A 25,780-nucleotide genomic window follows, 5' to 3' on the forward strand; every position below is an offset into this window, starting at 1 on the left:
ACAGTTTCTGTACTGAAAAAAAACACCAAACTCATGCAATACAGATGATTAGTAACAGTACAAACTCATTGCAAAAGTCATACATAGTATCTTTGTACACTCATAAAATTGTTCTGAAGCATATCTCTTTTCACTCTGATAGCAAAATATTTTGTGAAGTGGTATTCCTGGTGTAACACTGATGTCTCACTGAGTGTGACTCCAGGGACTGGGAATTTAGATTTACCTTTGACATGGCTCAGAGCATTGGGAAAATAAAAACATTTTTCTCAGATTCACAGTAGTATTTTGCATACTACATATATATACAGATTGTAAAGATGACACTGCAGTGCAGATGTCAAATTCAGGTTTTCAGGGCTAAACAATAGTAAAGTTATATTGAGCCATCACCGTTCAGTAGACTAAATTTAGTTAAAGAAGTGGCAGTTGCAATAAACCTTTGGAAGTAGAATACCTTTTCTCAAAAATCAGTCTGAACCTGGATATCTAAATCCTGCAACCCTTTCTCAGGTCATTGATGAAGGTGGTGTGAACTGTTAAGATAGCTTTGGCTATCAAGATATCACCTGATTAAACAACCTCTGGAAAACTGCCCCACATGTTCCATGGCCTTGTCTGTCCACACGTGGCAGGTGGCTCCTTTCCCTTCTCCTCATCTGTTGGAAGGCCACCTCTAAACTTTGACAGCCAATGTTTGGCCAGCTTCCATTCCTGCCTGCATTTCTGCATCCCCTGCCCTCAGAGCAAATATTTTGCTTGCTCAAACAAAAAGAAGCCTTCCAAAAAGAAGACTGTCAGTTATCCTGAAAACTCTTTATAAATCCACCCTCTCTTTCTCACCTTAATGGTCATATCTTGACATTTTTGGTTGTTCTGGACTATAGATTAATTGCTTGAACAAATTAAGATCTATCTTTCCTACATGAGCTCTGGGGTCAGTCTGCACACCACCAGTGTGTCTGCTGCAGTGTGGTTTTGGTGGCATTTGTCTGGGCTAGTCAGGATGCCAGACCAATTTTCCTGGATTCAAATCAGACAAATTATCATTGTTGCAGATGTGCAGTTGTACATAGAAAGGATGCTCTGGCCATTTATCATCAAATGTCAAGTTGAAATACTCACATCTAACTGACTTATGGCAATCCTGTATTTGGCTATAAATTTCAGGAGACCCTCAAAGCATGACAGCAAATGGACAAAACAAAAAATGGATATGGCAGAAAAGGAACACAGCAGAATGGGACAGTTTAAAAGAACAAGTGCTTAACAACATACACTTACAGCTGCTGGTCTTTCCCAGGGCATGCTGGCAGCAGAAGAAAGTCCCAAACCTGACCAGTTATTTAGTGACTGGTCATTAAGTGGGATGAAATATAGTGATGTATGATCCAAGTGCAGCTGCAAGATGGGTGTCTCTTGAATCTTAGGGTGCACCAGGCAGAATAAATGTGATTATTGTATATACTGCATATCTCACTGTCAATAAATACTTTTTTAATTTTAAAAATCTCACAGGTTTGCCCCAAGAATCAGCTCAAATCTTAATGCTTATTTCAAACAATCATTGAAATAATTTTACAAGACTTTTTCAATATTTATTTTCCCATATTATTTTTGGAACACTAAGTCATATGATCATCCACAGGGCATATTAGGTCTTACTCTGACATTTGTTCCATCTGTCACTGAACACACTTTGCTTTTCAGAAGGATTTCTTTTCACTGCACCATCTTATGCTTTTAAACTGGTTGCATGTATTAGCACAAACTATATTTTTGAAGTGTCCTTTGGGTAACTTGCCTTATCTCATAAGCCTGTAATGCTGTGCCTCATTTTCCCCATGGTACAAAGAGCTCAGCTCCCTTCATACAAGTCTGGGTGTGGTGCCTGACCACCAGCACCTGCTGAAGGAGAGAGCCCTGCAGCACCTGGGGGCCCTGGAGCAAGTAGGGCAGTGCCACTGAAGCCACAGGTGCAGCTGTGAGCACATGCACTGCTGTGATCCTGCAACTGGGACAAGGCAAAAACAAGAGGTGTCTTTTACAGGCTCTGTGTGCCTACCATTAGACCTCCAGAAAATGTGGACTGATTCTCAGGTGAGCTGTGGCACTGAAACTACTGCTTAGCATGTGACTTCATATTTTCTCATTAAGCACGTATCCTTAATCTATGCACTGCTAGATCTTATTTTGGGGTTAGGTCCTGAACCACAGCAGAGTGTTTTAGAGATCATAATAAATAACTATACATACTGGTATGTAGCAAAATATCAGCTCTTAAAACTGAGTTATTTTAAAATTAAATAACCAATTAAAATGTACCTGTGTATTTCTGGGTGTCCAGGTGAAAAAGACTGACATTAGCCCTCTCTTCTGTCACCTTTATATACATACAGCTTCATCCAAACTTGTAATAACATACAAAAGATTTTAAATGTACTTCCTTAATTTGCATTGAAATTACATTAAAAAGAATTATTTTATGCTATTCAGTATAGAAGTCTTGTATTGTGTAAATTCTTCAAAACTTTCTGGTTTTTTTTTTATGTGCATGGAGAAAGACATTTCACAAAGTGATGTGAGATGCAATGAGTTCTGCTTTCTCAGGCTATATTCCAACCCCAGCCTTTAAGGATCAAATAATCTAAACAGATAAGAAGTCAATTTTTTTTGATATTTTTTCAGGACCCACAATTTGTTTCAATTGGATTGCCATAGCCACTGTGATCCCAGCTGCTTAATTGGTATAAATCATCAACTGTGTTTGATTTTATTTTGATTTTAATGTCATCAAGAGAGCACTTAAATGCTAATAATGCAGTAAATGACATAATATACAGTGCATATGGGTAGTCTATATATGTTCTACTTATAAATTGACTTATTAGGTGTGATTCATATGATGAAATGCTGCATTTGTGATGGATGTATCTAATCTGAATGGACCTCTTAGACTATACTCAATGGAAGCACAGTGAATGGATATGATTCATCTCATTTTATACAGATGTCCACAGTAAATCACATAGATTGTGCCAGACATTGATTTTCTCCTCCTTAGCTTTCAAAGCTTAGCAGAAGGATCACAAAACACAAAACTTTCTTGCCCATTTCACCACAAATCTAATATAGAATGTTAAATTACATATTGGTGAGGTGTGAAAGAAGAAATGGTAGTTTGATTCAAAACACAGTGCAACTTTCCTAGGAGCAAACAATTATTTCCCAGTGTTACTGACTTTGAGTAGTAGTTTGCATAGACCTTTAAATTCAAATAGAATAATTCATGCATTACAGCATAAATTTCATTATGACCAGGTATATCAGCTTATTTACAAAATATTGTTGAGTTGCAGTTGAGAATAAGCTACATAATTGAACTCATTATTGTTGGTTTACTCACCCTTTTTATTGGGGATGGCACTGTGGTTTAAGTCTCATGTATAATAGTGGTCAGAAGCTAAGGATGGCTTTCCCATACACCCAAGGGAAGCTTAGGTATTGAAACAAAAATTCAGGTGTCCTTGCAGGAAATGAAGTGTTTAAATAGTATTTAAACATGAAACAGGAAAGTCACATTCCCTTTCTCAATCACTTGTGCCTGTTCCAACAGATCTTGAAGACTTGAATTGTACTGGGGTTTTGCACTGACTTGCTGGGTGCTTATCAGCAGACTGCTCATAATTGTTGGTTGCAGCTTGCATTCGCAGTGAATTTCATTACAATTTGTTTCTTTTCCAAGAAACAGATGGTATTTTTCAACACAAAATAATTACTTAAATTTTGGAACCTGTTCTGGTAAAACAGAGTAGTTCTCCAAGATACAGGAGCTTTTCTTTATTGTTGTTTTGAGCTGACTCATTTAAAATGCTCAATATTTTGAAATGTTTTCATTTGTGTTAATTTTTTTGGGAGAAAAGGGTTGATAACTTGGAGGGGGTAAATTTTGCCCACATGAAGGATCCTCAACTGCAAAAGATGAATGCTCAGAAACTTGTAATAGCAGTCTCCCTTATGATGCATTAACTGGGGGCTAAAATCATGGCATCTGAATCTGTGAAGGATTTCTAAAAATATATTGTGCTGCTTTTCTCTTTATGAAGATGAGGTTCTGAAAAGTGGCTAGCTGTCTTACTAAAGGTGACTTAAATGTGCTTCCACAGCCATTTACTTAAAAAACTTGTATTTCACTAATGGAACACTGGAATTTAGAAATAGGATTGCTAGGAATTTTATTTTTGTGCTTTGTGCTGAAGGCAGTTGGGCAAACACAAACAGCTGTTCTATGATGTAAAAATACAGTGAAAAGGAGGAGCTCCTGTTAGAAGAGAAAAATCATGTTCAGCCAGAGCAGAATCAATATGTTCTATCAGAGACCTTGTTAAAGTGATCTAGAGGGCCAAAAGGCAAAGTAAATATGTCTGAAGAGTCAGTGCTGCTACAGCACCCATGTGAATCCAGTTATGTCTGCTTGTGGTACAAGTCAAAGTAAAGGCAAACTGGTGAACACGGTGGTCACAGGAAATACAAGCAAATGCCAAGCAGTGTGTACATTAAAAAAAAAATATCTGATTACAACTCAGCAATTAATTTCTTTCTCTCCCAAAAATGAATGGAAAAACCTGCAAGATTAAATGCTTCACTGATGTTGCTACAACTTATTAGTGTTAGACCTTGAAGTTGAAAACCTTGCAGATTTCTTGTACAAGATACCATTGGAAAAAAGTAAATTAATTTCCCTTTCTGCTTCCACAGCTCTACTATATCTCGATTTATGTAATTGCTGTCTTACATCCACACAAATTAGAAGGAATAGAACACAGTGCTCACAAAAGTTAGATCTTCCTCTCCTCTTAATTCCCTTTATGTCACTAATACTTATTGAATTTTTAGACTATATATATATATATATATATAAAACTTGACAGAAAATGGATTATGTCCCAAAGAAACAATTGTTAGTTCTCTCTCCAGGTAAAAACTAAGATTTAATGGGATTTAAATTTTTTTTGGTGTGATTTTATTCCAATTAATTTAAACAGAGAAGATTATGAGACTGTTCAAGCTGCTTTTGTTCTCTTTTGCTTCTGGCTTAATGGATGACAGCAGTCAAAAATACCACTAATAAAAAAATGGAAAAAACCCTGACTGCTCTGCTTCTTCTAATACTGAAGAAATAAATCTTTATACTTTGTCTTATCTGCTTCCTCCTATTACCCACAATATTTTGTGATTAAGCTGATATACCTGGCCATAAGTCAATTCATGCTATATTGCCCATTGCTATGATTCCTGAATTATAGAAATGGAGAGGAAGATAAATTCTGGGAGCTGAAGCTAAAAAGGAGACAGATAAATGAAATGAAAAGGCCTTTCTTGCTTCTCTCTTCCCAGAGCCCAGGGAAAGATGCCAGTCCTCAGGTCTTTCCAAGCCAAGATCTGGCACTGCTGTCCACTACCATATTCCTGGCCCAAACCAATTCCCTCTGTGTCTGGAGGAAGCACTGGGAAGGATTGTCTGCCTGGAACATCTAATATTGCTGGTCTTGTGCTCCTTTCCCTACACCACATGTGCATTGCTTTTTATTTCTTGCCAGTGGGCTCTATTTAAAAATTATCTTTTTCTGAGGTGTTTGTACACAAAGGAATTTGGTAATCCAGGTTCACAGTTGTGGCTTCTATTTTGATCCTACATCTTGAGTCACACAAATGGCTTAAGATCTTGTGAGGTGCATCTTTTCTCAAGTTTCATCTTTACCCAACTCACTTTTTGAACTGATGGGTTCAGGTTTAAGTGTCCTGGTTGTTCTCTCAGCATGAGACTGAAATGCTGGCCAAAGCCCCTCCATATCTCCAACCACGCAACAGATAAAGAAGTGCATAATATCACAAAGCCAAGATAAAGTTTCATTGTCTTCAAATATGAATAGTGATTTCAAACTCATTGATCTCCTTTTTCTGTGTGTGTCAGACCCTCTAGGACTTGCAGATTTCATGTGATGCCAGGATAAGACCGAGCAATGCCTCAGTTCTCGGTTTGGGAATGTGCGGCACAGATTTCTTCCAGTGAAAGACATTTTCCTCTTCTTGTATCACAAATTCTGCTGTAGGCTGTCAGATCAGGGGGTGTGATCACTAAGTGTGACCTCCACAGTGCTTGAAATAAGTAAATAAAAGTTCCATTTGGGGTGGGAGAACAAGAGGGAAGCTAACTGAAATGTGAGGATGTGTATCCTAAACCTTGTCGGGTCTCTGAAGAACAAGAAAGATGTACTAATAAAACCTCTGGTCCTAGTGAAATATTATTCACCCAGAAAGATGGTACATGATCTGGATAAAAGCACAGTGTGATGGAGACCAAAAATGTGAAGAACTCTCAAGAACATTAGATTTTTGAACCGAATTTCCTTTCACCAATTTTCTATATTAGCTGACTATAATACAATACAATATAAAATATAAGTATTGCTTGATTGCATCCTACTATTAGAAACCTTGCAGGTGAAGTGTGACAACAAGAAGGTGTTCTTCTACCCTTTAAATGAGGGTATGAAATGAGTGCATCCTGGTAAAGCACCAAGTTCCTCTTGACTCTTGTGGTGCAATCAGCACTGAGCTCTTTCAGGATGGAATACCCTTCTTGGGGCTGTCTCAGGAGCAGGGATTTTGAGAAAAGAGAAGCAAAGACATATCCCTGACATGTACAGTTCTTTTCAAAACTTAGGTTTAATAACTTCCAGTGACTCACACTGTGAATTCACTTCTTTGTTTGCACAGTTATGTACAAAGGTTTATTCAAAAGTAATTTTCTTCCAAAAGGGCTTTTCATGTCTCTCCCTCAACTATAATTGCTCAGAAGTGAGTGCCAGATGAGGCAGCTGTAGTTAGTGATGGATCAATAGTGATGATCCCTTTCTGAGTCATCAGTAGCTAAGTCTCTTTTTTTGTCATTAACTTAGAGTTTCCATGACTTCACACACAGGGTCAGATCCCAGATGCCCTCCACAGTCATTTTATCTTCCTACTATCAGAGGACTATTGTCTTTCAAAACTGACTTTTGTCTCCATCCTTTTAGAGACAACATATGTACAAATCATCATTAAAAAAGCAATGTCACAGTAGCAAAGAATTATTTTAATCCATATTCTGGGAGCTCTAACCTTGGAAATAGTAGTGCAGATCCTCGTCTTTCATCAGCTTGACACTGGTGATTCCAGTTATAAAGCCACTTTTAAATTTCACTTTCATGAAGGAAGGGAAATCAGTCCCACCTATTGCAGCCAGTAAAATCTGCACGTAGATAGTGCATTTTTTGATGGAAGAATAATCTCCTTTCAAAAACTTGACTTGAGGGTGTATTCAATGACGTTGACATTCTGTTCAACCACCCTGACTTCTATGTTTGTGTACTGCTGGATCCTTCTGGAAGTTCCCACTAAGCAGGATGTACAGAAAGGGATTAACCCTGCTGCTGGTGTAGCTGAGGCAGATGGAGGTGTAATAGCTAAGATGTAATAGAAGGACAAGGCTGGCTGAGGAGCTTGAAGATTCATGCTCTGGAGCACATGGAAGAGGGCAGTGCTTATCACAAACCCATTGATCAGAGCAAGCATCATCCTTGTAAACCTCATAACTCTTTGCCTGGGGATACTGGTGGTGTAACTGCAAAACAAAGAGGGATCCTTTTGTTTGAACAATCAAGGTAAGAAGATAATGGCATGGACTGAGTACAGAAATGAAGAGCAGTTATTTGAGACCAAGCAGTGCAGTCAAAGGACAGCACTCAAGTATGCTATGATCCTATAGCACACAATAAGAAGCTGCTGGGAATTGTTTATATGTATTTGGTGAAATACTGATAATTATTTTCATTAAAAATACTTATTCTTTTTCAGCATGAGAGCTATATTGCTTTGTATCCCTTTTCACCTACGACTACATTTTTTTGCTCCCAACAGGTACAGAGATATCCAATTAAAACATGCCTCTTATGAGCTTAAAGGAGATTTAGAGCAAAGAAGCAAATGATCCTCCTGCCTGAGGAATTAAAAACCACACTCAAATGGAAATCAACTTCCTTTCCATAGAAAATTGCTATGAGACAAAATCCAAAGCTTGCTGTCCTAGAACTAAAACAAGCTGGCCAGGAGTTGCTCTCTCTGAAACTTGGAAATTGTGTTTTGTCTGTTTCAAGTGCCAAGCTTTTTTTACTTCCTAGACTTTCTCAGACTGTGAACAGTGCTAGGGATTCATGTGGAATTTGGAGTTTCTTTCTTACAAGAGGGTAAATGCAAACTGGAGGAACCTAATCTGCAGCTCTCTGGAACACTACAGCTGATACTAGACCTGGCAGCCACATTCTCCCAGGGTTTCATAATTCCTGAATTGAGAGCTTGGAGCCATAAGGTGGGCAGGTGTCCTGCAGCAAGAAGGGCAGAGTTGAGCTGTACCTATTTTGCTGTCCTGAATGGTGTACTCCAGGCATAACTTTCTCCACAGTGTTTCGTTCTGCATGGTTTCTCTTGGCTCTCTCTTTTGAATCCTATCCATAGTCTTTTTCCTTGGAGCCAAATGCAGTGTCTGGAGGACTGAAAGTTACCTTTGCAGTGCCTAAATATAGTTTTAGGACTGTTGTTTTTGCCCTATTACATATAAAGCCTCTACAGTCTTCAGAGTGTGAGAAAAGCACGAATAATATTTTACCTTCCTGTTTTCTTGTTTTGCTGATACATCTTCCATGTGGAACATAAAATTAAAATATAGTGAATAAATATCAATGGCAAAGGAAAAAAGAAAGTTGTTGTGGTAAGATAAAGTGTATACCTGTAAAACAAAAGAACAAACAACATTATTATACAAAGACCATCTCATAAATATAAAGAATATACGCTTTTCCTGAAGTGGTCTCTGATTAGTGATCCTTGATTAGAGATGCATGGTGACAGCAGGTACCTAGAATGGCAAGTACTTCTAAAAATTACAGTCTACATTCAGCTCTTCTAGGAATGCAGTTGGCTACAAGAAGACAACTACAAATTGCACCTCTCAGTTCTCCAAATTCTGTATATGTGTGCATTTTCCAGCACTTGTACAATTAGTGAAGATTCTTGCAAGCGTTTATGCAGGATATAGTCTACTTAGTGCCCTGATATTTTCCTGGTCTGATAAATCCGTGATAATCACTTTCTTAGCACAGTTTTTTCAACCATTCTTTCATTATGAGTGTAGTCTAATTTACATCATCTTTCCTAGTTGGTTTGCTGGCATTTTGTATGTATAAGTTATTTTGTTTCTATTTATTCTTTATCAAGTGCCTTCCACCAAAGAAGGAAATTAAATTGATTTGTTTTAATTTGTGCCTGAAAAATAGACACAGAGTTTCTCTTACTACCCTCAGAATTTAGTAATTTGTTAAACTTTCTGGCGTCTGATGTTTGTTTTTTTTATTCTATCTAACAAACCATCACCATCTGACCTCACGTTGGTGCTGCAGACGTGCCTGCTGCAGATACAGATTTTGTCAGAAGGAACCCCTGGAAGAATGGGAATTCTCATCGCTCTGCTGCCAGCTTATGGATGTCATCAGTCACCATTCCCTCACAATATATGATGTGATATCTGTGGATGAAGTTCCAGCCCTTCTAGTGACATCTGTACCAATTGCCACCAAGCTTATGGATCTGGCTCTGCCCCACTCCCACCAACTCTCTCCCTGTGGAAAGGACAGGTGGAAGAACAAAGCCTCTGGCAGCAGGAGCTGGTAGGTGTGTGAGGAATGGTGACACTGAAGAGAAATGGGACAGATGTAGCTCAGGGGAAAACCTCAGTTTTGAATGTGAACACTTCACACAAAAAAACAGGAGGGAGGGAAGATCTGGGGAATTTTTAGGGGTAGAAAATGCCTATTCTAAGGTTAGTTTCTAAAAAAATATATTAAAAAAATTCATTCTGCTCTCTACAATTATATTACACAGGCCTTTTCTCGTGCAAAGTTCTAGATGTTTAGGCAGCAGCAGTGAAACACAGCTCTCTTGTGGGAATTAGATTGACTCTGTTCCTTTCAAAGGAACGAAAACCTTGAGTCAGTCGCAGAAGTATTTTGAAACTAACTTTCTGAAATTAACTGAAAAAGAGTGATTTACTAGCTGCTATGAGAAATACAAATTATTAGTAATTTAAACAATATTTAGAAATAATATTCTTGATGACTGACTATTAGCAGCTTCTTTACCAAATTCTATTCTGCAAGCTTCATTGTATTTAAATATTAAGAGTGGTTAAGACCTGCAAAAGTTGAAAGGATAAAACTAAGAAATATTTAAGTACTGGTGAAATTATCACTGAACTTTCAAAATCTGTTGCTGTACCTGTACAAACACATAAACATATTTGTATGTTTGGTACAATGGTAATATCTGATACACATCAGATGATCCTTGTCTGTAGGTGCCAGCAACGTGTTGCCTGAAAGACTTTGGGATGTTGCTCAGTGTCCTGTCCTTGCTTTTCACAGATCAGGTTCAGCAGTCTGTCAGAACAGGGTGCCTGTAGAATCTCAGTTGCTTACTATCATTGCCCTTGGGCCAGTGACAATCAGGAGGCATTGCATAAGATGTTGAAAGATTGGTATTTCATGTGATAATAAATTATTTTCAGTCTTGCCTGAATATGAGTATGAAACAATTTTTTTTTTCATTATTCAAGCTTTGCAACAATCAAGTTCTTTCACTCAGTGAGGTCAAAGTAATAGCCATCAATTCTAGAATCAGCAGAAGGCTCCTCTGGCATATGATATCTTAAAAAGCTATGTCTGATTTCACGCAGTTATTCTCAGTCCTCACGATGGTGACAGAAAGAATAGAAAACCTCTACATTTGTCATGGTAGAACTACTTTGTACCATTCTTGGTACAGCAAGATCTCTTGTTTCACTGGTTGCCTCATGGAAATAGCTTCTGACACTGATACTGCTTACAGGATCTGTGTAATTGAGAGTAATTTACAAGCTTCTCAGGTTCTTACATTGTGATTGTTCCTCCTTTACACAAAATTTGACCTCTTAGTCTCCATGTAAGCACAGAGTAAGCAAGCTTTGAGCTAGCTTTCGGGTTTTTTTAAGTGGTGCAATCAACAACATCTCTCTGCAAAGAAAAATACTACAGCTATTTTTAAAATTGCCAACAGAACTGCTTCCAAAGAATGAAGGCAGGAAAAAGTTACAATGGAGGTTACAAAAACCTGAAACCAACAAACCAGTATGTAAACTGTGAATTAAAGAAAGTGTGTAACACAGAAGAGAAGCAGTGAAGGATGTTCCAGGCAAGCATCATTCTCTGTGACTGTGCTCCAGTGCAGTGGTTCGTGGCTCTGCCTGTTTTTTCTACAGTATCAACATAATTTCATCAGGACTCTCCTCTTACCGGCTGCCCCTGCCTATGAGGCTGTTGGTGCTGCTGAAAGCAAGTTTTGCTGAGGCTGCACACTGACTGCCTATTAAGTTTGGGGTGTGCGTGTTTTTGGGTCAACTAATGTCGACCAGAAGTTTGGACCACAGGGTAGGAAGAGGGAGGGGAAGCAGGGGTGATTCTCACGCTGGTGGCAGTCACTTCCCATGAGAACCCCCGTACCAGTGCTGCAGGGTTTGCAGGTGCGGGGCAGGGAGGATAACAGTGCAAGGTCTGTAGCGTGGGAACAAGGAGAAAGTGCTGCCCCAGGGGCTCTGGGAAAGGCTGCCACAGCTTGGGTGACCGGGCACAGAGCTGGAAGCCAGCTATGCAGCTTCAGAGAGGGAGCTGTTAGCAGTGCAAAAGGCTGTGGCTCTTAAGGAACCGTGTGAAGTGTGGCTTAGTGGATGGTGTTGCCTTTGCTCCAAGGACCAGAGACCAGCACAGCTCAAAACCCAACAACAGCAAATGCAACTCGTTTCAGTAGCAGCTGCAGAGGCTACCAGAATAATGCTTTTTGTAATGAAATTAAGTGTGTAAATGGGCACTGGAGATCATAAAGGGAAGACATGGTGTGTGCATAGGAACCCTTTAGTCTGGGATGCTACTGAATCCACATCATCCAGCTCCAGAAATACCCATCACTACCTGTTTGTAGGGTGTGGCTTTTGCTGTGTGGACACTGTTTTCTTAGATACACAGCTGAATTTTGGAAGGGTTCCTACAAAAGTGAAGGCTGGGTCCTACAATTCCTTCAAATCTGGTCTTCATATACATGTATTTCCCTAGGTATTGTAAGATGATTTTTCATGTCTCCTTGTGTAGGACATGTTCATATGTGTCTATAAAGGATAATTTATCTGGGTTTTTAATTCTCACTTTTAATAGTCATCTAATCAAAGGGGGAAAAAAGTGATTTAATGAACTTAAAGATGAAAAGGAAATAATTTGGCTGGATGGAATGAAAACATCACCACAAATTCAATTCAATGTGAAAGCAAATGATTATTTTTCTTGATAGAACTCAAACTTCTTCCAGCTTGCGGTTCCAGCTTAGCCTTCTCTAGACAATAGGAAATTAATCTCACCCTTAACACTTATCAAACAGCTTTTGTCTCCATTCTTTTATAGCAGAGGGGTTTCTATTGGTTCCTTCAGTTTGTAATTTTCCATCTTGTCTGTTGTCTGATGATAAATTTTTGAAATGAAGCATGAGTGGTGCATTTGGAAAAATGTGCTGTTTTGCAAGTAAGGGCTAATTTCCTTTTCAAAAAGAGAGTGGAACTTGAAGGCAGATGTGTCTTCATCTCACAGAGTAATTATTACTCATAAAAGTCTTTTGTTGGGAAAAGTCTGAATAATACTTACCTGAGACAAACAACAAGGGGAGTGTCTGAGATGGGTCTCTGATGCAAAGAATGGGAGAAGGAGGCAGGGATGGAATCTGCTGAGCTCTCAAAAAATACAAGGCACAGGGTATGAGGTGCTTGTTAGTCATGCCTACTAGTGCATTCCTTCTGGCCTTTCTGCCAAACCTGCTGTTACAATGCTGCCTGGAGGAACATCTCTGAGACAGACCAGCCACCACCAAAGTACATGATGTGATGGTGAAAGCCAAGGTGGCACTTGGATAGAGAAAATATTTAATGAGAGCATGTGCTCCTAGTTAAGGCAGCTAACTAGAAATCATCTTGTCTGATTTCTAGTGAAGGCGCAACATGTGGTCGTGTTCCTGTTACGAATATAGGAAAAGGTGAGGGGAAATGTCTTTTAGAGCTTGCTTTTTCTTCACATTTTTTTGTTCCCACTCCTGGCCATATCTTAACCTATCCTATGGTCTGTCCTATCCTATATATCTTGTATATTGTCAAAATATAACATACTGACACTATTATTATTATTTCCATAATCACAAATTGCTATAAATATTCTTATTAATGATCATTATTAACATATTGTCTGAATTGGCTTAAAATGTACTGCTTCTAGGCTTGCCCAAGAGGCAGCATGGTGTATTACACTCAAAGGCAGATGGGCTGCTCAAAACTTTTAAACTTTTAAAAGGCTTTTACCTTTCCCTGTGGCAGGGGGATTTGTAACTGCATGTAAAGTGAAGCAAGGAGCAGCTGAAAAAGGAGGGTGAGGAATGAGCAAATGGATTAGTCCATGTCAAATCAAGTGGTTCTGGTTCTAAATGACTAAAAGCCCATGACTTTTTTAGAGTTGTGGCTCCATCCTACTGGTGATACTGCCTTGGTAAATATTTCTTAGAGCAACACTACAACAATGGGCAAACCAGGAATACATTTCTCATGCTTGTCAGTCTCGGCTGCTCCAAATTCTTGGAACACCTGTCTGTTTCTTCTCAGCTGTCACAGAACTACTTACTCCAGATTTATCTTCTCAACCTTCTCTGTTTATGTGCTTGCAGCTAGGTATAGGCTAAATAGACGTTTATGTAGCCCTCAGAATTGGCTGATACTTACACAACTTTTCAAGAACTTCCTCAGGAAACTTTTCTACTGCATGGAGATGTTTTGCAAACAGGATAATCATTGTCTAGTTCAGTAGGCAACAGACAGCTAGGAGTAGAAAGCTCCTAGGTTAAGTGTTAGTTCTCTCACCGCCCCTGTGTGACACCACTGGGTTTCTGATGGACAGGTATCAATGGGAATGAAGTGGAAGCTTCAGATCCCCTGATTTTCATCAGCATTTTAAATTTCCTCATGCCAGTGTTTCTCATCTTGAATCCTGGAGGGCCTGTCTCCACCTCAACAATCTTGTCATGTTTTCAGTCCATCTAACTTAGTACACTTGGTTCTACACTAGATACTTTTACACAGCTTAGAGCTTAGCGACTTTCTCAGGATTCTGAGACCAGATTATATAGCTGTCCATACCAAAATTGCATCTTAAATCATGGGCAACTGAATATCTATCAGGTGGATTACACCTTCTCTTATAATCAAAGTTCATAGAAAAATTAGTCAGAAGCAGGTGAACTCTGTAAGAAGGGACCCAAATGGTGCTATTTTCTTGTGGTATGCTCCAGTGGATTTATGCTACAGAGAATGAGATGTGCCTCACAACCTCCTGTCACAGAAAGAAAGTCTGGCATAGGCTTTGCCTGCTGCATCTTCTGTGCCATGAAAGAACAAGCATCAATCACTTTGAATATGTAAGTATTGGCTCTTTTTAAAAAAAATCTCATTGGCCAAATCATTCCTTTGCCATTTGTTCATCTTCAGTTAAAGGCAAATGGAGCACTGTGGTGTTCCAAATGATGAGTAGGACATCATAATGGACACCTTTTCCACTCATCTCATAATTTCTCCCGTTTCACCAGAGACAAAAACATTAAAGTATGTCAATATATAAGCTCAAGGAGATGCTGTCTGCAACACACACAGTTCTGATTTCACTTAGGCCAGACTTCCATAGTGATACTTTTGTTGGACAGTCAGATTTACTCTTCATGTACATAGGAGTAAACTTAGGATTGTTGTCTATGTGTAACTGTGTTCATCCCTGTCCAAAGAGCAGATGTTGTGAGTTGCTTCTTACAAAATTTTTTTTTAACCCACAGGCAAAAGTTGTGCTACCAAAGTTACATCCAGGTCTAATTTATGTTATGTCTGCCTGTGGCATAAATATAAATCTGTATTAAAAAAATGTGTCTGATGTCAATTTAGAAACCTCATAAATTTTAACATGCATACTCAACTTGCATAGTTTTACAGCTTTTCTTAATGCTTTTTATTTCATATTAAAGTGAGTCATGAAAACCAAATTTTTTTTTACATTGTACCCCTCATAAATTGACCCCTAAAGCTCCATACAAGAACAGCTGGTTTTGCCACTTCTTAAGACCTTATGAAGACATTTTATTTGCAAAAAGAAATGCTGAAATACTAAAAATCTCTGTTGGACCATTGCGTGACATAGTTCACTCCTATTATGAAGCAGAGGATTTAAGGGAATAAAAGCATTATCCAGCTATATGACAGATATTAGTTTGCATGTGGTGCTCATTTTATTCAGCTCAGGCTTCTTCTGGAAGTGCCTTCTCAGGTCTGACCTGCTCCTGTCTTCGATTCTAAGGCCTTTTATTTTCAAGAAATGTGAAAGAGAATGTGAAGATGTCCAATGCTGCATCAGTCATATAATTTACTAAGATAAATTATGTCAGTTATGTTTCTTTTATTGTGAGCATGGGGTGACTTTAAAATCAGTCTGATAAACTGGTGTATTTTTCTGGTAAAACTGCTGGTTTAGTATTTTCACTTAATAAAAGCTCCTAGGTGGATTTAGAGGTGCTTCACTGAAACTGTTAATCACTAAACAGTTTGCAAGATTGTTATCAGAAAAAACTTTGTTTCTTGGCTGTGGTGTCATAACTGGTGTTAGCAGTGATAACACTGGGAGAGCAGTTTGTACAACTTTCCCTAGGCAAGTGTATTTGAGATGGAAAAACCTGCCTCAAAATAAGAAAGAAAGAAAAAGACAAGCTTTTATTTTGGAAAAAAAAACATTATCTGTTTTAAGACATGGTTTTACTTGGGATATAAATTATTTCTGATATAATATTTATGATATTCTGTCTTTCCTCATTTAGGATGTCATGTCTTATTCCTGCCTTAACACTTCTGCATATGTTTTTTCTCTAAAGAACAAGAATAGATACTGCTGTATGTAAATTCTTTAGGAATATGGGAAAAGACTGTAATTCATCACATTACTCAAATATAAGAAAGAGCTTTCAAAACTGAATTTTGAAGGAACCGATCATTTCTTGACTTTTAAAACTCCATGTCAACCAAATTAGATTTCGATTATCATGCACTAATCTGGCATCTTCATAATAGTCATACTTTACTAATTTCAAAATTGTTTATCACTTTCAATTTTCTAACTAAATTATTTATAACTTTCTTCTTTCTGTCTTCTGATAACTTTTCTCTCCCTCTCTTTAGCAACTACATTCCACTACCATGGAAGCATGCTGTCTTTATGCTACAAGTCCAAAATCATCTGTCCTTCCCACCAAGCCATTTTGTTTAACCCCATATGCCTCGTGCTATGCTGGAAAGTTTGTACTTTTGTATTCCTTCATGCTGACTCTGGCATATGAGATGACTTTATTCCAAAGTAGACTTCTCTTTCCTGAATTCAGTTATTTTTTTCCTTAAGATCAAAAATATACAGAAGCTGTTTTTGAACTCTCTAGTTAATGATACAGTCTGCTTGGAACTCAATCATTTATTGCAAACAATAAAGGTTAAAACAAATCTAGTTTTGGTGACATTAAGCCATTACTAGAAGCTGCACCTCTAAAGATAAATCCCAGAACAATATCACTGGATTAGGATCCCTTAAGGCCTTGTACAATGTGATGCTATATTGAGACTTAAAATATTTCTGCCACCTCCAGAAAAATGAAAAACAACTCCTCCAGTTTTCAAAAAATCAGTAACCATGACTTTTGGCATTCTCTTTAAATATATGATTGTGTGCCATTTTTTTTTCCTCCAGAAGATCATTTCTCTTTTAGCAGTTCCTATTTTCACACTGATGGTCAAGAATCTCCTGTCTGCATTTTATAGCAGAATTCAGCCCTGGATCAACTGCATTTCAGGAAATCTCTAATATCTTCTATTTATGCTAGGCTGATATTTCTAGATGTCCACCAGACCTATCTTCATTTTGAACACCATAGTTTTCAAAGGAGAATATGAATGATTTTTCTGATTTTAATAAATTAAATAGCTCATTCAATCTCACTAGAAAGCAAAATTTTGAACAATGTATTTTTGTTGAGAATAAAATGTTTACTTTGAAATACCTTTTGGCTGACAAACTTCTCTCACTCTAAAATAGTGTTTCTGATAGTACTTATTTATGTGAAGTATCTTTTAAAATGCACCAATACTTATAAAATATTTTTTAATTGCAGTACTTTATTAAAGACGTCCTTATCCACAGTCACCATATAGAAACCACCATACTTAAATTCACTTACAATTTAGGTTTCTAGTCTAAGCTCTTTGTCTCTGCTGCCTCTCAGTATCACTAATCAATTTATTTTCCCCAGTTTCCTGCAAAGTACCAGATTATTTGTCAGTCTTATTGGAAGACACTGAAGAGCCTGAAGCTGGGAGAACTCCACCTGGCCACCCATGAAGCACATTCAGAAGTTCAACTCTATGGCCATCATGTCCCAAAAGAACTTGTGTGAGAAGAGTTCCTGATTTCATACTTTTCATGTTGCCTTCACTGCATGCCACAAGTTATGGAATAGCTATGTTTTAAAAGAAAAAAATTAAGCCAGAGGGAATGAACCAGACAAAAGGGTTATTTTTCAAATATTTTAGCTAAATTACAAAGTATGATTCACTGTCATCTGGTTATGATACTGAAACCAAAGCCAGACTGCTATAAAGTGTATCTGCTGGCTCTAAAGACTGGAGCTCATGGAGAGAATGACGCATATGTGATATTTTTCCTCCAGTGCCTTTAGCTTTGTGACTGTTGAAGGATGCAAAATGTACAGGAAAAGCCTCAAACTGTGTTTCCTGCAAGACGTAAAATGACCATTATATTTAAACATGCAGGTTTCAAAACATCTGAAAACTCCCCATGCATGTCTTTTAAGGAGAAAATACTTTTTCTGCTGTATTTCTTTCATACTATCAGGATAAATCATGCTAAATTAAGAATTACTTTTGGACTCAGAATGAGAATCTCAAATATTAAACTTGTACACCTTATGCTTGTCATGGTTTAACCCAGCCAGCAACTAAACCACACAGACACTGGCTCACTCCTCACCACAGCGAGGAAAGAGAATTGGAAGGATAAAAATGAGATAACCCATGGGTCCAGATAAACACAGACAGTCATTGAAATATAATAATAATGTTTTAATGAAAATTAAAATAATAGATAACTTAGTCCAAGTAAGACAAGTGATGCAAATGAAAATTTTTGCTGACTACCAAGTGATATCCTGCCATTTCCCAAGCAGTGGCTTCCTGGATAACATTCTTGCCAGACTTGTTATGGACTATCCCTTTGATCAGCTGGGGTCAGCTGTCCTGGCTGTGCCCCCTCTCAACTCCTTGTGTGCCCTCAGCCTCCTCACTGGTGGGGAGGGTGAGAGACAGAAAAGGCCTTTACACTCTGCAAGCACTGCACAGGAGTAATGAAAATATTCCTGTGTTACTGTAAGAAATTAAAGAGCTTGGTTGCCTGTCTCAAACAATGTTAAGGCCACAGAAGGACTTTGCCGTGAGATAAGCATGGAAGGGAATGATGGGATGGTGCTAACTCCAGGCCTGGAGGAGGTGAGATGTGCCCAACATATCCTGGGTAATGCACCCAGACAAAAATTCCCTCTGTGGAAAACCATGCAAAGAAGCAACTCTTTGTACACATCTCTAGTCAAACAAAGATCACCCCAAGTTTTGGGACAGATGGCATCTGTGACTATCACCAAAGTGCCCCGAATACGCATCCCTGGATATGGATACCTGGAACTTGGTCTCTGAGTTCAGCCACAGCAGCAGGAGCTTGAGATAAGATAAAGGCATTATTTTTGTCCTGGTGTTAGCTCAGAACTAGGGGGAGATTACCACAGCTGGGAGAGAAGATATCACCAATAATGGACACAAAGTACGCAGAATTTACAGGTCACAAGGAAAGCCAACTCAATAACTGTGCTGAAGTCAGCTCCAATTGGGAAAAAGTTAATTCCAGAAGGGGGAGATCACAATTATTCACTGCCTATTGACCCAAGAAACCCACATACTCAAAAGAAAGGGGAGTCTGAGCGTGCAGACTAATTAACATCAGAGAATTGTGCAGCCAATTAGCATTAATTCCATTGTTATCTAAGATGTATGTATAGTGAAAAGTTTTGAATGACCTTGGAATGTCCATCACTGAGAAGCCCAGGGTGAAGAAGGACCAACAGGGAACCACTAGATCCTCAGGTGGTGACTATCTTCTACTTGATCTTACTCTCTACCATATGGTTAAATAAAATCTGTATTGTTGACTCCAGCATATGGTCTTACTTGCACCTTAATTCAGGCAGAAGTGTCTCTCATTGGGATCCATTAGTTGGTTCACAACAGTTATCTGCACTGTTTCCAGCACAAATCCAAAACACAGCCCAAAATGTAGCATTAGAAGAACATTCTTATTTGTTCTGACCCTTCCATGGTTTATTTAATGCATTAAAAGACCAGAACACTCCCTAGTTATTTGTAAAAAAAATTTTTTTTGGTGTTTATGTGGATTTTGTTTGTTTATTTTTGTTTTGTCATGCTGGTGAATTAATGCAGCTCAGAGACAAACACTGGGACTTGCAAGTTAAATCATTGCAGAAGATGGAGAGAGAAGTCCAGCTCATCCATATTTTAAGAAACTGCTGTGTGAATGACTGGTCCAGCCTCACAGCTCATTTTTGTTGTGCCTCTGTCTTCAAACTCGCCTGGGTTCCCCATATTCTTTTTTCTTCTTACTAGCTGCTGTCAAGAAAATTAACCCTACCCCAGCCCAAACCAGCATAATGCTAAATTTAATCAACAAAAATTACACTTTGAATAGCTGTGCTCCCACCACTGATGAGAAGGGAAATGTGGTGTCCTCTGTCTCATGCTTTATGCGGAGGTTAAGAAAGCAGTGCCATTTAAATCAGTGTCCGGAGGCTGGGGCATGTATTTTCACACAGGTTTTTGTAGAGTTGCCTGTGGCGTCTCAGAGACACAATATTTAAACGGAAACTTACCCAGCAAGCTTTATAGTATCAAAAAATGTTTGCCACATTTTATAACTTTTCATCTTCTGTTAGGATGAAGGTGCTTGTCTTCTGCTGAAACTAACACCTTGGAAAAACAAAAAAAACCAAACAAAAATAAGTCCCAAACAAAAATAATAAAATAATAAAATAAGACATCCATTCCTCCACACCCTTCCTCCCCACTCCCTAAAAATAATAGTGATAGCCTCAATTTTATTTTTTTTTCTTTTTGTCCTTTCAGTGTTTTCTACCCTCTTGCCACAAATTTTAAAGTTTCTTAGTAGTTTCTCATCATTCTACCCATGCCAAATTAATTTCAGCTCTGAAACACCCTATGAAAAATGTACAAAAGCACAATTGCTGCTCTGTAAAATATGGGAATATGTCAAATCTGTCCTACCTTCTCTTCAACTCTATTTCAACAGATTAAACTCATTAAGAATGGACCTGAATGTTCTCAATCCTTTATAAAAATAAGTGTTTAGCAGACATGACAATGTAATAATCCATATACTGACTGTCACTCTAGTGACAACTTCAAGGAACATGACAAGTGCTTAGTGTGTTGTCATCAATCATTATTTAGCTCCTCTGACTGGATTATATGCTGCCATCAAAATTTGTATAGACCCTCCTGGAGAGTTGCCTTTAACTTGAAACTGAAGTATTAATTTGGAAGTGATCTTCCAGGTCAAAGACAAACTGATTTGTAGCTATAACATATTTAAAAGCCCAGGCCCTTCCTTCACATAGGAAAGGTGAAAATGTTATCTCTCATGGGCTGTGTCTGCAATGGAAGTAATGTCAGCATTAAAGTCCTCCCACCTAGGCCTGTCCTCCCCTACAAATTCTGACTGTTCTCAGCAAACCAGCTTGAGTAGGAGGAAACAATTTTAACTTTCCAGCTCTGATATTCATCAGTCGTCTTTCCTCTTGCACTCACTTGGAATTTACCTAGATCCTCAGCCCCTGAGAGGACTAGTTCCACCAGCAGCAGTTCTATATCTCTTCACATTATCTTTCTGCCCTTTAGTGCTGGCCCAGATGCATTGTGTGTCCTCTTGGGTCTGTGTTACTTTCCACTAGAAGATGAAAAAGTGTATCAATATTTATCAGGGAAGACTTTCCCCCTTTAGCTGAGGCTGGGATTCTTTTAAGCTAATTTTCTCAGTTGGAGATTTAGACATCTAATGTCTTTGAATCATCCTGGCTCCTATAAGCACGGCAGGGAAGCAGAAGTCCAGGGGCGATTCATGTTCCTTTAGATAGCTATATGACAAAGATGAATCATATTACTCCCAGCAGAGTCTCTGCATGGAGAGACCAAGACAATTGACTTGGGCAATACAAATCAGGCTAAAAAAGAATTTGCTCGAATTCTTTTCAAACTGGACAAGCCCTATAAAATCTTGTGAGACTGAATTTTGCTTAGTACCTGTTATGAGAAACTGCACAGGGAAATGGCTGTATCTTTGCCTCTGTGTTCTCCTTCATTTAACAATATCTAGCAATGAATACTTACAATTGGCTCAATTATCTGATGGGTTATTGGACAACAATATTATCTGATATTTAGCATCAGATTAGCAAGAGCTACAGAGGTCTGTCCAAGATATTTTGGTCCCATAATATACTACTCTTTACCTAAGTCTCAGAGTCAAGCCAGATATCATCACTTAGGGGCACGTATCAACTGCTGTGCTAAATGTCATCATGGGAAGTCCCACATTTCTAACATGAAATTGTTCTGGATTTCTGAACTATCTGAAACAGAATCCTAGAAATCAGAGAAAATTGACAGCATGCTGTCTCACTGTAAATAGACTTAGCTTTCAACCTCCACAAGGAATACAGAACAGAACAGCTGAGATATGTTGTAGGGCACTGGGTACATTGTTTAAGGTGTTGTGGGTTCTTTGCTAGATATAGGAAAGCCAGGAACTTCAGATTGAAAGAGATAACCCTTGTCACAGCGTAGACTAACAAGCTGTCACAGGCAACAAGATCAAGGAAAGACATCCTCATAACAAAGTAATTTAATCTCAGAATTAATGGTTTTACTTCCACTTCTCTTATCAAAGGCTATCACTGGACATCACTGTTCTGAAAGGTAAGGTCACCTTTAGTCACATTAAGTCACATTTAGTGTCTCCTGTCTGTGTTCAACCCAATTACTCTTGTACTGGTTTTGGCCTTTAGTTCAAACAGTCTTTTATCCATCCTGCTGCTTCTGATCCTGAAGTATAGAAAACAAGCATACACCTTCTTTGGTGTATGACTTCTTTGAAAAAAACCCTAAATTTAGTTGAATCTGGATAGTTCTCCCTAATTCTGATTCTAGTTATTTTCAGTTACTTTTTTCTCTGTTCTTATTCCAGCCTGAATATCTTATCCTTCCTGGAAACAGCTGGTGAAAGTTGTATTTCAGGCCTTGTTATGAGCCTGGAGAAGGGCATTAGCATTTCCCTCTTTCCCCTGGAAAAGCAAAGCCTTACATGTATTCCAGCTGCGTGTGCTTCTCACTCAGCTGTAGCGTAATAACAGCCCTCAGTAATCCCAGGAGCTTTTCCTCTGTTGTTTTCTAACTGAGAGCAGTGCTTCCTATTTATAAAAGAATACTGCTAAGAAAAAAATTCTATGGGTTTGTGCAATTCAGTGTTAACACATTTCTATTGCTCTAGTCCCTCCTCTAGTTTTTATCTGGTTCTCTCTGTTTGACAGCCTTTTACTGCTCCATATCAGCCACATATCCCCAGTGGGCGCCCCTGGGAATACTATTGACACAGTCCTACATTTTGCCCCAGGTCTCTGAGGGAAAATATATCTGCCTATCCCCATGATCAGTCCCTGAAAATTCCACATTAACTGATTTTCTCGTGAAAATCTTTTCAGGAAACTTGCTTTTATCAACATTTCCTAGCACTCGCCATGCTTTAGCTATTTTTTTATCATGTTGTAATTCTTCTACTTATTAAATCGTTCTTCAGTTGATTTAATAATTTCCATCATGATAGCATATGAAATATTCTATCATAATATCTAGCCCTCTATAGAGGTTTTGAAAATTTTCTGGCAGTGACTCTATATTTAGTTGCAAATATACCTTCCCTAGCTGAAGATTGCAATAAGTGCTGTGACTATTACTTGCCATTTATTCCGAGAAAAATTTTTTTTACCACTGGCTACTAGTTACCTTATTAAAACCAAGTTAATTTGAAAAGAAGCAACTGCAGATAATTGAAATACTGTTTTATTCCCTTAATTTTTCAATAGCCTGCTTATTTTTAAAATTATGAAGGCAGACTAATAGGGTTGTCTGGATTATATTTTCCTCCTTCATAAAAAGCCATGGTTGTTATCACAGAAGCTACTCCACCCAACTCAGTGGGTTTGCATAAAATACTGGTTTCCAGAAGGTGGTTTAAAGACCAGTTTTCTAGGTTGTTGGGATGAAGATGATTTGGTACTTCAGGCTGACATTGAACCCCTGACATGTTTTCTTCACGATTTTTCTTTTTAATTAAATTGTAACGTATCTCAGTTCCCTCTATTATTCCCTAGGCAGGGATGAAAGTCACTCACACAAGGAGAGACAGCCAAAAGTCATTGATTTAGAAAATTTTAAATGAAATCTCACTGCATAAGCATATATTACATGCAAGGTTCACTAGGACTTTCTCATATTTTCCCTCAATATATCGCAGATAATAGAATTTTAATTCACACTTAAAAATGTCTGTCTCTAGCTGACAGATTTGCAAATGAAATTGAGGAGCTGAAATTTGGAGGTCCTTTCTTTATAATTTTTACCATCAGTAAAGCATTTTCTACTGGAAATAGCTTTCTACTTTATTAGAGAGATAATCGAGCTTCTTGCTCTCTTAAAACAATTGTCTCAGTAAAGTTAAAAAAGTAAAATGTAGGCATGAGAAAATGTGTTCAATAAAGAGAGAAGACACAACTCAGAGGCAGAGCCATTGAATAAAATGAGATTGGTTAGTGGAAGGTGAGAATTTGACACAACTGTTTTTCAATATGTTGCAAAAATTGAAATCTGAGGTTTGTGTCTCTCTTTTGTAGTGTTGGTAAATACCACATTAACTTTTTAACACACCATTTCCAAATTCTTTTCCTGAGTATAAATGTTCATGCCCATAAATTTCAATGCTTGTAATTTTCTCAAGGAAATATGGTTTAAATTATACTCTTTATTTCAAGTCATTGTCTGTGTCCTTTCCCTCTGCCTCTCATATTTTTATTTAAGTTAGACAAAGATTTTCACCAGGGGAAAATAATAATCTTTGTTCCTTTTTAGTTTCCTTCTATTCTATTATTTTAGAGACACTATAACTAATTTTTTCCCCCCTCTCTATTCATACATTTAAAAAGTCATATTGTCATTATGTTCACTTCAGATGTAACATTTTCATATTTGTCCCCTTCTTCATTCAAATTATGAGCTACAGAGTTCTTGAGTGTACCAGAGTGAATTTCATTAGTTTCAAGGGAAGTTTACTAAAACTGGAGGGCTGACAGACCCCTAGTCCTTGGCTGGCCTTTGGAAATCTTTCCTGTGAAAGCACAGTATGTAGGGGTGGAGCCCTCGCAGTGTGTGATGATTATTTACCTTATGCACCCTATTTTTTTTTGTAAAACTTGCACCAGAGATAAAACCCACATTTTCAAGATGCATGCTTATGGATTTAGAGTTTGTTGGACTAAGGCTTGTTTTCTTTTTTCCCTACATTGGAAAAAACCCCTCTGATAAAATGAACATACTTGAAGGTATTTCCTTGCATAAAGGATGGTTGAGTCAGATTTTATGACCTCCACAAAAATTAACAACTTCAGCAGTTTTACTTTCTCAGCATACAACAAAAATACCTCGAGGTATTAATTCCTGCTATGTGAGAATCCTCAGCTGGCACTAAGGCCCTGTTTCCAAAAGTAAGATGATGCTGGAAAACAGCAATGACTTCTAGAAAGCTGCTGTAAATGGGCAAAAGTAAGATAAAGCTCTGTTATTAAAATAGTTTGGGGCAGAAAAGTAATTTTCAAAGCAGGAAAAACCATATTTCAACTGATCTTAAAAGAATTCTGTAAAACATTATAATCCCTTGCTATTACCACAACTAAAGTTTAAAGACTAGTCTAGCTTTTATGTGTGCTAGAGGGAAGATTGCTCCCTGTTCTAATGGAAACACAGGAAGAAGGCATGAATTTTGATTTCCTTGAATATGTTTGAAGTCAGTCATGCACTTCAATGCTTTCTTATAGCAGAAAAGGGTAAGCAGGCATAAATTACTGCTATGTATAATCATGATTTAACTATTTTTAAAATGAGAATTAAACATCAATGACTATAGGGAGCATGAAAAACTTGTTATTCTTGTTTTTGCTGGTGCACTTCCTTAGTGCAGTCATCATCTGTTTTTTCAGCAATAAAGCTGAAAAATGTATTTCAACATTTTCAACTTCATACCTTATTATTGTGAACACAAAGAGGGTCTTTCCAACTAAGACTGTTGGA

At 38.0% G+C, this 25,780-nt stretch overlaps 1 long non-coding RNA gene across 1 annotated transcript; it reads left to right on the forward strand.

Moving 5' to 3' along the window:
- The first annotated feature begins 1,844 nt into the window (after positions 1-1,844).
- On the forward strand, positions 1,845-19,511 carry LOC147654749 (uncharacterized). The gene is made up of 3 exons (XR_015283058.1): positions 1,845-2,100; positions 9,498-9,764; positions 17,539-19,511. It is a non-coding gene; the product is annotated as an uncharacterized LOC147654749 (long non-coding RNA).
- Positions 19,512-25,780: the final 6,269 nt, after the last annotated feature.

The sequence above is a fragment of the Cyanistes caeruleus genome, chromosome 2, assembly GCF_971803275.1.
Source record: "Cyanistes caeruleus chromosome 2, bCyaCae1.hap1.1, whole genome shotgun sequence".
In the NCBI taxonomy this organism is placed as follows: domain Eukaryota; kingdom Metazoa; phylum Chordata; class Aves; order Passeriformes; family Paridae; genus Cyanistes; species Cyanistes caeruleus.